This window comes from Cyanistes caeruleus, chromosome 2 (genome assembly GCF_971803275.1).
Source record: "Cyanistes caeruleus chromosome 2, bCyaCae1.hap1.1, whole genome shotgun sequence".
In the NCBI taxonomy this organism is placed as follows: Eukaryota; Metazoa; Chordata; class Aves; order Passeriformes; family Paridae; genus Cyanistes; species Cyanistes caeruleus.
The window spans coordinates 72,174,734-72,183,830 of record NC_141702.1 but is presented as its reverse complement, the minus strand read 5'-3'; positions in this window follow the sequence as shown (position 1 = coordinate 72,183,830).

Below are 9,097 nucleotides of genomic sequence, written 5' to 3'. Positions count from 1 at the left end.
AGACAGTAAACTAAGCACAGACTCCTGTAGAGAAAATAAAAGCTGGAAGGGCTCCCCTGGTGCTTCACATTACACTGAAGCTTCAAAAGGTAGGAAAAAATACATTCAACCTTTGCAAGACAAGGAAGCACAGCAAAATGTTTCAGAATGACTCATTTAAAAGAGTTTGAGAAATGTGAAGGAAATAGACAATGCTGGGTTAAGATTCAAGTGTGATACAGAGCAGAGTGGTATAAAACTTAAGAAACTTCAAGGAAAAAGAAGGAGAGTGGGAGGAATTGGAGCTGGTGAATTCAAAGTTAACCCAACTGTTGCGTATGTGGAAAATCAGGACCAAGTTTGCTTAGAAAGGCTTAAATCTGTCTCGGCACCTTGTTGCTCCAAGTTCTCTAACAGTGTTTGTCCCTGGACTATAAAGAATTTGACAACCTAAACTCTCTGTAGTTTTATCAGTTCTTTGGCCCATTTTTCTGTCTTTCTAAACTAGGTCTAGCACAATTTAAGTTCCAGAGGACGTACATAAGGGAATAATCTTGCACACAGGACTGTAGTCTTTTTGAAAATTGTAGAAGCTTAAAGTAGTTAGCAATTTTACAGCCACTGACATCAATAAATTATATGAGGAAAGAAGGTTGGAAGTGAACTGAATCCTTGGATGAAGTACAAGAAAAAAGAGGACAGGCACTTCTGTTGGCTTATCAGAGCAAGGGCAGGAGAAAAGTGTCATTTTCTCATGGCTCCTTGGGCATGTTCTGAGGTACATTCGTGGCTTGCTCTGGGGTAAGAGTACTAAACTAAAGATCTGAGCTCTTCTTGCTGCTTGTTCATGAGGCACCATGAATAAACAGCATCTGGTCAGATCATGGATGTGTCCCTCCTTCACTGAATAGCTGACCTGGTACTTAAAAACCTGTGACACCACCACTGACATTTATGTATGTAATTAATTTCACACTAACAAATTTTGCAGGTGCTTTTGCTCAAAACCAGTGGATTCTGTTACAACTGTCTTAACATGGAGCCTGTTTTCTCCAATGGTTCATCAAAACAGTTCTAAATTGATTTTTGCATTGCTTTCATATAATCATTTGCTTCTACACCATAGAACATATGATGCCAGCTAAACACAAATTCGTGACTTCAGAGATTACAGCGAGGCTGAACTAAGTGATGCATTTAGCATTGCTAGGTAGTGTTCCATTCCTACTGTTTTTGATAAATTAACCAGTGATGATCATGGAGTTTTACTAAACTGACAAGGTTTAATTTCTTCATACAGCTGTGAGCTTCATACCTGAAAAGCCTAAAAAAAGACTTATTAATGCCACTATTTTTAATCACCTTTTATGTTGTTTTTGTTTATATCTCACTTATTTAATTTTTTATTTATCTTCTCTCTTTTTTGCCTAAATATCAGTAGAAATGAAGCAATGATGGCTGAGAAAAATTACCGTACAAGCAATATTTAAAAGAGTGTAGTTGTACAGCGCTCCCAGTGCAAACTGGGAGGAGAAGAAAAGATGGGGGAAATAATTCTTGTTCAGGTTAGACTGTCTCTATCATTCAAGAGGACAAAATAAAGACAGTAGGGCATTGCCAGGCGGCACTTTCACCGCCATCTGAAAAGTGCACAAGGGGAGTTGTGATGTGCTAGCTCAAGCTATTTTCCTTCCCATCTGCTCAAGCTGATTTAGAGAAGTGCATTATGCAACCTAACTACTATGCCCAGGTTTGAATGAGTGTGGCAGTGCACTTAACACTTCCAGAAGATGTTTGAGGAAAATGAGTGATTACATAAAACCAGGCCTTTCAGTCTGCGATGGTAAAGGTACTGTTATATGGTTATTTGAAGAAACAAACAAAAACCTAGCAGGGATCCCCCACAAAACAAACCAGAAAGACAAAACCAACTCAAAACAAACTCCTGAGAAGATGAAGATTAAAACTGAGAAAGGCTGAACCACACTCAAACGTATCAGCAAAATGGAGCAATATTTGAAAAGCAGTGAGGACAAGACTAAAAACACCTTACCTGCACAACTTGGCAGTGAAACAGTTGTGTTATTGTACATCAGTAATCCAGGACATGGTCACCTGCAGCTCTTCAGATCATCTCATATCACTGCCAGTATCAAAAGTAGCATTTGTAAACCACACATTAAGTTCTTGCCCTCAGCTGATAAAAAACCCCCACCATTTAGTGTCTGTTTGTGAAATACGATGCAACTTCACTGTTAATACTGTTTAATGAAAGCCTTCTTCAAGTTCCCTGCATTTTCTCTTTTAAAACTGACTGTGTCCTTTACACATGCTAGTATTACAAATTAAACCATCTTCCTTCACCCTTGTTTATGTGACTATTATGCACCTCCCAGGTCTATTTGGTAAATCAGTGATGCTCTGAAGACAGAGGTCCCCTAAGGAAAAGCTTGACAGCAAGGTTGTTTGTCAGTTCTTCTCTGAAACATCCAACATTCAAACACCACAGGCCTCCAGTTGTTTCAGACACAGGCTCTAACCCAATTCTCTCAACAGCTGAAGCCAGTGGACAGGTTGACACTGAATTCCATGAGATTTGGATCAAGCCTCGTAGAGCTTATTCTAGGGATGCCAGAGGTCTCCAGAACATATTAGGAAGCATCTTCCTATGAAAATTTTGGAAAATATCTTAAATTGCGCACTTCTTGCAGCTTTAGCTAGCTATGGCTTTGTTGATATTTCATAAAATTAATAAGAATTAAAAGTAATTAATTTTCAGAATCAAGTCTGGAGCAGAGACAGAAAGATATTTCAGTTCTGAAACTATTAAAAAGTCATTGTATTTATGAGTTACTGTTTATCTTCTGATCTATGATAGTTCACCAAAGTGATATCAAATCATCATTTTACTTCTTTCTCTCTCTACCTCAAAGCAATATCAGAGAAAAGCATGACTTGACAAGAATAAAGTTGGTAAATATAAATGTCTTCATCAAAAGAGTGAGTGTCACAGGATGCAAGTAACCTATTTTCAAAGCACTGACAAAATTATGTTCATAATGTTCTAAAAGTTTTTATAATCATTGAAAAATAAAAGAGATGGTTTTTGATATATTTTTCTTCCAGTTGGAAATTGACAATAATTGCGAGATATCTAAAAGTTATTCCAGGTCACTGGTGTTCCAAAAAGTTCTGAAATCTCATAATTAATTAAAGAGCAATTGCACTCTAGAAGTGATATAAAAACAGTAAGTTGAACTCAAAGCATGCATACCTTGCACTCCAAATCTTATTTCTTATAGTATAGGGGTTTCTGGCCTTGTATAAATTACATTTTGTTTATCCTGCCACAATTTTTAAAAGAAGCTAAGAGGAATAAGGAGACTAAGAAGGAAGAAGTCACTTCTGCTTGTCCAACCTGTAAACTCAAGATCTTCAAAAGATCTCCACCACTTCTATCTCCTTAGCGTTCTTTAGAGATGCGAGTGGAAATAAAATGATTGATGTGCCTTAAAACTGACTTTTATTTTCACGGCAAGTGTTGGACTTGATAGCAATTCTATTTTTCATGGTTCCTATTCAGGCAGTCTCTGTAGCCTTCCATCTTCCCTGGTCACTCAACAGAGAAAAGCGAAGAAATCTTTAGATTACATTTGCCAAATGGAATAACTCTTATTTTCCCAGACTTGCCAAAAATACTTCATAAATCCTCATTTTTCCCTTCAACTCATTTGTATACCTGTTTGTTCCTGTCAGTGACTGATTAGGGATCAGCTTGATCTGATCTCATTTCCAGCACTGATGTTTGGACTTAGCAGCTTCCCCTCTTTGCGGATATTTGCTGTCTCATTTCCCCCTGTAGGAGCTTTAGTCTTTTGTTTTACTTTAAGTTTTCATTTCCTTTTGCAACCTCAACATTTACTGTAGATTTCTTTTTGGGTTAGGCTCTCTCAATTCCATGCTCCAGATGGCACCAAGTTGTAAAATGACAAAGAATTGACTGGATTATTATATGGTTTGATCCTGTCACATGTGAGTTGTTTCCAGTGTTGCAGCAGGTGCCTAAGGTGTGTGCTGGAATTGCTGCACTCCAGCACAATTCCCACCTGGCAATGACAGCTGTTGGCATTACAGTTATTCCTCAATGTCTCTGCCAATGAAGAATAACTCTGAAAAGCTAGAGGGACTTCAAGGAAGGAAGATGAACTGAACCTTTGGTTCCTCTGGTCAGCTGGATGGGTTTCTCTCAGTGCACACGTCAGCCTGGGACAATCATGTCCGTCTGCAATAAATTGAAAAGTGTGATTGTGTTGAGAGGCATATGAGCTCAGCACATGTTGATAAGGATCACCCTCCCTCCTGGCAGGCACACACAGTTCTTGGGCAGGAGACAGAGAAACAAACACACAGTTTGTGCTGCTTGAGAGGGGCTTTTCTAATAGAGAAGAAGGGGCAAAAAGAGGGGTGGATTGTTTTCACGCTATTTGAAATGTAAACTTCTTTGATGCAATTTCTTTGCCAGGTTCACTCTGGTGTCATGTCCTTACACCAAGAAGTTATTTTCAAGCATTATGTTTGCTGCATAGAATGTACTTAATTTTTAAATACTGACAGTATTTCAAAGATATTCCTTTGTCTGTACTGTTACAAAAGTAGGTTGCCCACACGAAGTAAGTAACAACTTGTTGCTGTTTGGGTGCTACATACTAAAATGCTGCAAGAAGCAATGATCATAGTTCAGCTAGTAGAACATCTGCCCGTGTCCTTAATTGCTGAGTGTCCCTGCACTGAATTTAGGGGTCACTGGGGCTGCTGAATGTGCTCTTCTAGTATGAAATATGAAACAAAAATTCTAGTCACTTGTTGGCCATGAAACAACTGATGACAGCTTTCATCAGAGATTCATAATAGCTTTGCTCCTCTAACTGTGCCGGGTAATTACATTCTCTCTACCTAAATGAACTTTCAATTGCATAGAGTACCTGTCTCCTCTAAACTTAGAAATAATGTTATGCACCGTTAAATGATTTCCCCTGTCCCACCTCAGAGGTGGCTCAATTTCAGCACAAGACAAGGAGATCCAGGTCCACACGAGGATGCTCCCCTCAAGCGCTGGCCCGGCCTCAATTCAGCTGGCTGCCATAGCCTCATCCATCCTGTGCAACCCCAGCTGCTGCAAGGAAGAGGCCCTGCTGAAATTTGCTCATCACTCTCCCTTCTGAGGGCCTGCAGAAGAGAGCAGCCTTTTTGCACCAGCAGGCAGAGCTCCAGGCAGGTGGAGGGCAATATGGGACAATCACATATGGGAACTGGAGGGTGTGAACTGGGTTTTTTTATGGACTCTGTTTTGAACTTAAATATTCAGCAACTCAGTTCAGGCACAAATCTGTCTACTTGCATTACAGGAGAGGAAAGGTCATTTTACAAGAACACAGGTACATCTGAATATAAAATTATGCCCCCCCACCCAGCCAGCATTATAGCCATTTACAGCTGAAGAGGAATGTTTATCTCCTGAGCAGTGTAACCTACATCTATCTAGTGAAAACATGTTATCTAACAGATTTCCATACTCACCCTGAAAAAAAAAATCATATATACATTTGCTAAGAGAGCACATAGAAGAAGAGAGAAATATGATCTCTTTGCTAACATCAGCTGACATAATTGTACATAGAAACTTCCATGTTTCTTCCAAATGACCATTTCACAGAGAGATAATTATTTTTTTTTTTAATTACCAAAGACCATTCCTCACTCAAAAAGGCTTTGAGGCAGATACAAATTGCTAGAGAATCTGCAATATACTGCATGCTGCAAGCACAAGTCCTTCCCACTTCTGTGCACCCGCAGCCATTCCTGCTCAGCAGCTTGCTTCCTGCTGTGCCGTTTTGCCTGCAGATTTAGAACTCCCATAATTTTTACCTCAGGTGACCTCAGCCCAGCTTAGACAGCATCCTCCAGATCTGACCCCAATGCAGATCTCACTAAAGGAAAGGGTCTGCTCAGTGTCACTGGGATAATAAGACAAATACCCTTAAAGCCTGTAGCTCTGATCCCCTGGCGATCTGCTTTCAGTAATCAGATTCTGGAAAGCTGTTACTGTAAGTCAGGTTGGACTGCTGAGAGTAAGAACAGAGTTGTTGTGAGGCTAACAAAGTGAACTAACCACAGAGACTGGTAATATATGTCCCCTCAAACCATTTTTTGGGAGAGGCAAATACTTATCAGAACTATAGTGAACTCATGGGAAAGAGAAGAAAAATATCTCAAAGCACTTTGAAGTCCTTCTTTGCTTTTTTTTTTTTTTTTTTTTTTTTTTTTTTTTTTTTTTTGACACAGCAAAAGGAGATGTAGGGAAGATGTTCAGAGCCACTAAGAGCTTTGGGCATGAGGCTAGTTTATTACACAGTTACCTCACAAACTGCTGGATTCTTTCATGGCTATGAATTTTCATATAATACTATAATTATAAATTCCAACAGCCTACCATTGTTTCTCATTTCATGTTGGAGAACTTACTTTTACCAGCTGATAAGAAATACTAAAATGGCTTGCTTTCTTAATTATAACAGAAATCCTGAAAACAAGGATATATTATAGGATTATCAATTTGGTGTGGTCTAAATTACAGTTCTTCTAGAGTTCACATAATGGGGAAGAATCTATGAGGCTGGAGAGGTAGGGGGAAAAAAAACCCTGATCCCACTACATCTAATTTAATATAGTGAGAGGGCAGAATAAGGAGATTTTAAAACCAGTGTTGCAGTGCACCGTGTGATGTACTGTAGAGATTTATAGTTTGATTTAAGGCTAAACAGAGATATGAACAAACCATATTTTGGCATCACCAGGAAAACAAAGAGTTGGATACCTCAGCTGGAGGTCCCATCAACTTGATTTTCAGATCCAGTCCTTATTTCTCCTTAGCATGATCCTTCCTATAATCCTGAACCAGAATTTTTGATATGAAAGTACAGACTTTGAGTCTTTTTTTCCCCTTCACAAAAAAAGCAGCAGTACTTGGAACTGACTGCAGTGTTAAAAAATACAATGAGAGAGAGGAATAAGACCACTCATCATTGCAGAAATGTAATTTGCCACACGCACATGTTCTTCAGATTTCCATACTACTTCTCACTGCTTTAACTGGTGGGCATAAATTAGCTCAAAAATCCATACCATCCTCATTGTGAGAAGGAGAGAGGAAAGAGAGCTCAGTTTTGAGTTGCTGCCACTTAAAAAACCAAACCAAACCAAACCAACAACCCAACAACTAGAAACCAAACTTCACAAGAAAAACAAAACCCTGTATGTGCATTATTGTTGGCTGGGAGCTGCCATTGGTGATGAAACAGTTACTAACACAGACTATGAGATCTCTACAGATCACTCCCTGTAACTTCTGATTCCTGCTGCATCTATTGCCCTTGCTTTACCCAGTCCTAACTACCTTTCTGTCACACCTACCCCCCCATGCCCTAGACACATTCTATCTCCTGTTGTCAAAATTGTATTTTTTTTTTGTTTCTTCATGAAAAAGGAAGAATTAGCAGTCTGACTTCACTGCAGGAGGCTAAAGGGTAGCATCAGATAAGGCAGAGAAGCTGAGGAAGGCAGCAGCAAGAGTGCTGAAGAATAAAGTAAGTTTTCTTATAGAATATTAGAAATTAATTGTGTAGGCATAAGTTTAACTGTAACTTGCTTACAGCTTAGCGTGAGTGGGTCCTGCTCAAAAATTACCATAGGTGAACTCTAAATTAATTCTGTTCATGAATGGCTAGGCAGGGGATAAGCAAAGACTGGTTATCTTCAAATAAGGACTGAGACCCTGGAGGGCCCCAAGGCTGGCCCAAACTGTGTGATAAGAGCTGCCCAGGTGGGCATGGAGAAAGACTTCAATGAGGTGTTGGTGGACCCCACCAATTGCCAATGGACCCAGAGGAGCAGGGCAGATGAAGATCTGGTGCACAGACTGTGAAAGTATAAAGGGCCAGGGATTTCTTGGTCCAGGATCCCTCTCATTGAGGGAGGATCAGAGAACAAGCATCCATGTGCGGCAGCTGAAGCAAGGAAAAACAAGGATAGCTAGGGTACATTGCTTTGGAGCAGGGTCTGTGCTAGGACAAGGATCTGGTGAAAAGCCAACAACAAGGGCAAGAGCAGCAGGCTGAGAGAGCATGTGGTGCATACCAGGGTTTATAGCCACAAGAATACATTTCCTCAAGAACTTAAAACTGGAGCCTGGGTCCCCAAACCTCCATATTTGTGTTTTTAGCACTTTGTTCTGAACCCTGAAACAGCTGAAGTGTCCTTCTTGGGTAGCTGTGATGTAGCAGACCTATAAAAAAGCTGAGAGCCCTCTATTGCTCCTGTTTACTCAGGTAGCTTAAGTAAGAGGATCTCTGCTCTAGATCTGAGGATATGACTTTGCTAGGGGCCTAGCTGGAAGCCCCTGTGACATGTATTAGAATATACTTGGGGTTTCACCTTTTAGGCAGAGATATAAAAATATACTTGGGAAAAAAGAGTTAAAATTAGGACCTGACCATTTTTATTTAAAAGTGATGAAAAACGATGCCTAAGAACGGAATATTCTTTAGCTGAAAATCTAATTTCCGTTTGAATATACCAGTATATGACATCATATATACCAGGTTCCAATTATACCCATCAAATTCTAAATTCTCTTCTTCTTCTCTTCAGCCAAGTGGCTGAGATTTGCATCATTCCCAAAGTACCACAGAACAGTCTAGTCTCTGTTTCTCCGTATCAGTGATAAAAGCCATAAGCCTCATGAGAAACAGAGTGTGTTCAGGCACTTTAACTACAGGGGCAAATGGAAGAGCAAAGCATGTGTGACTAATTATTAATTTGTCCTACTTATGCCCAGTTTGTGATATCTGGATCCTGACTGGCGCTTGACAAGTAATTCTGACTTCAAGTTAACCCAATGAGAGACATCTTCCTGACCTAAAAAGGATACTGACAGATGAGCCCTGGTGCCTCTTGTTTGGCAAGTTTTAAGATATTCCTGATGCACAGCTGACAAATGTGACACGTGCCACATTGCTGCAAACTCTGGAGTATTTAAATTTCTAATGAAGGTAGCTTTAAG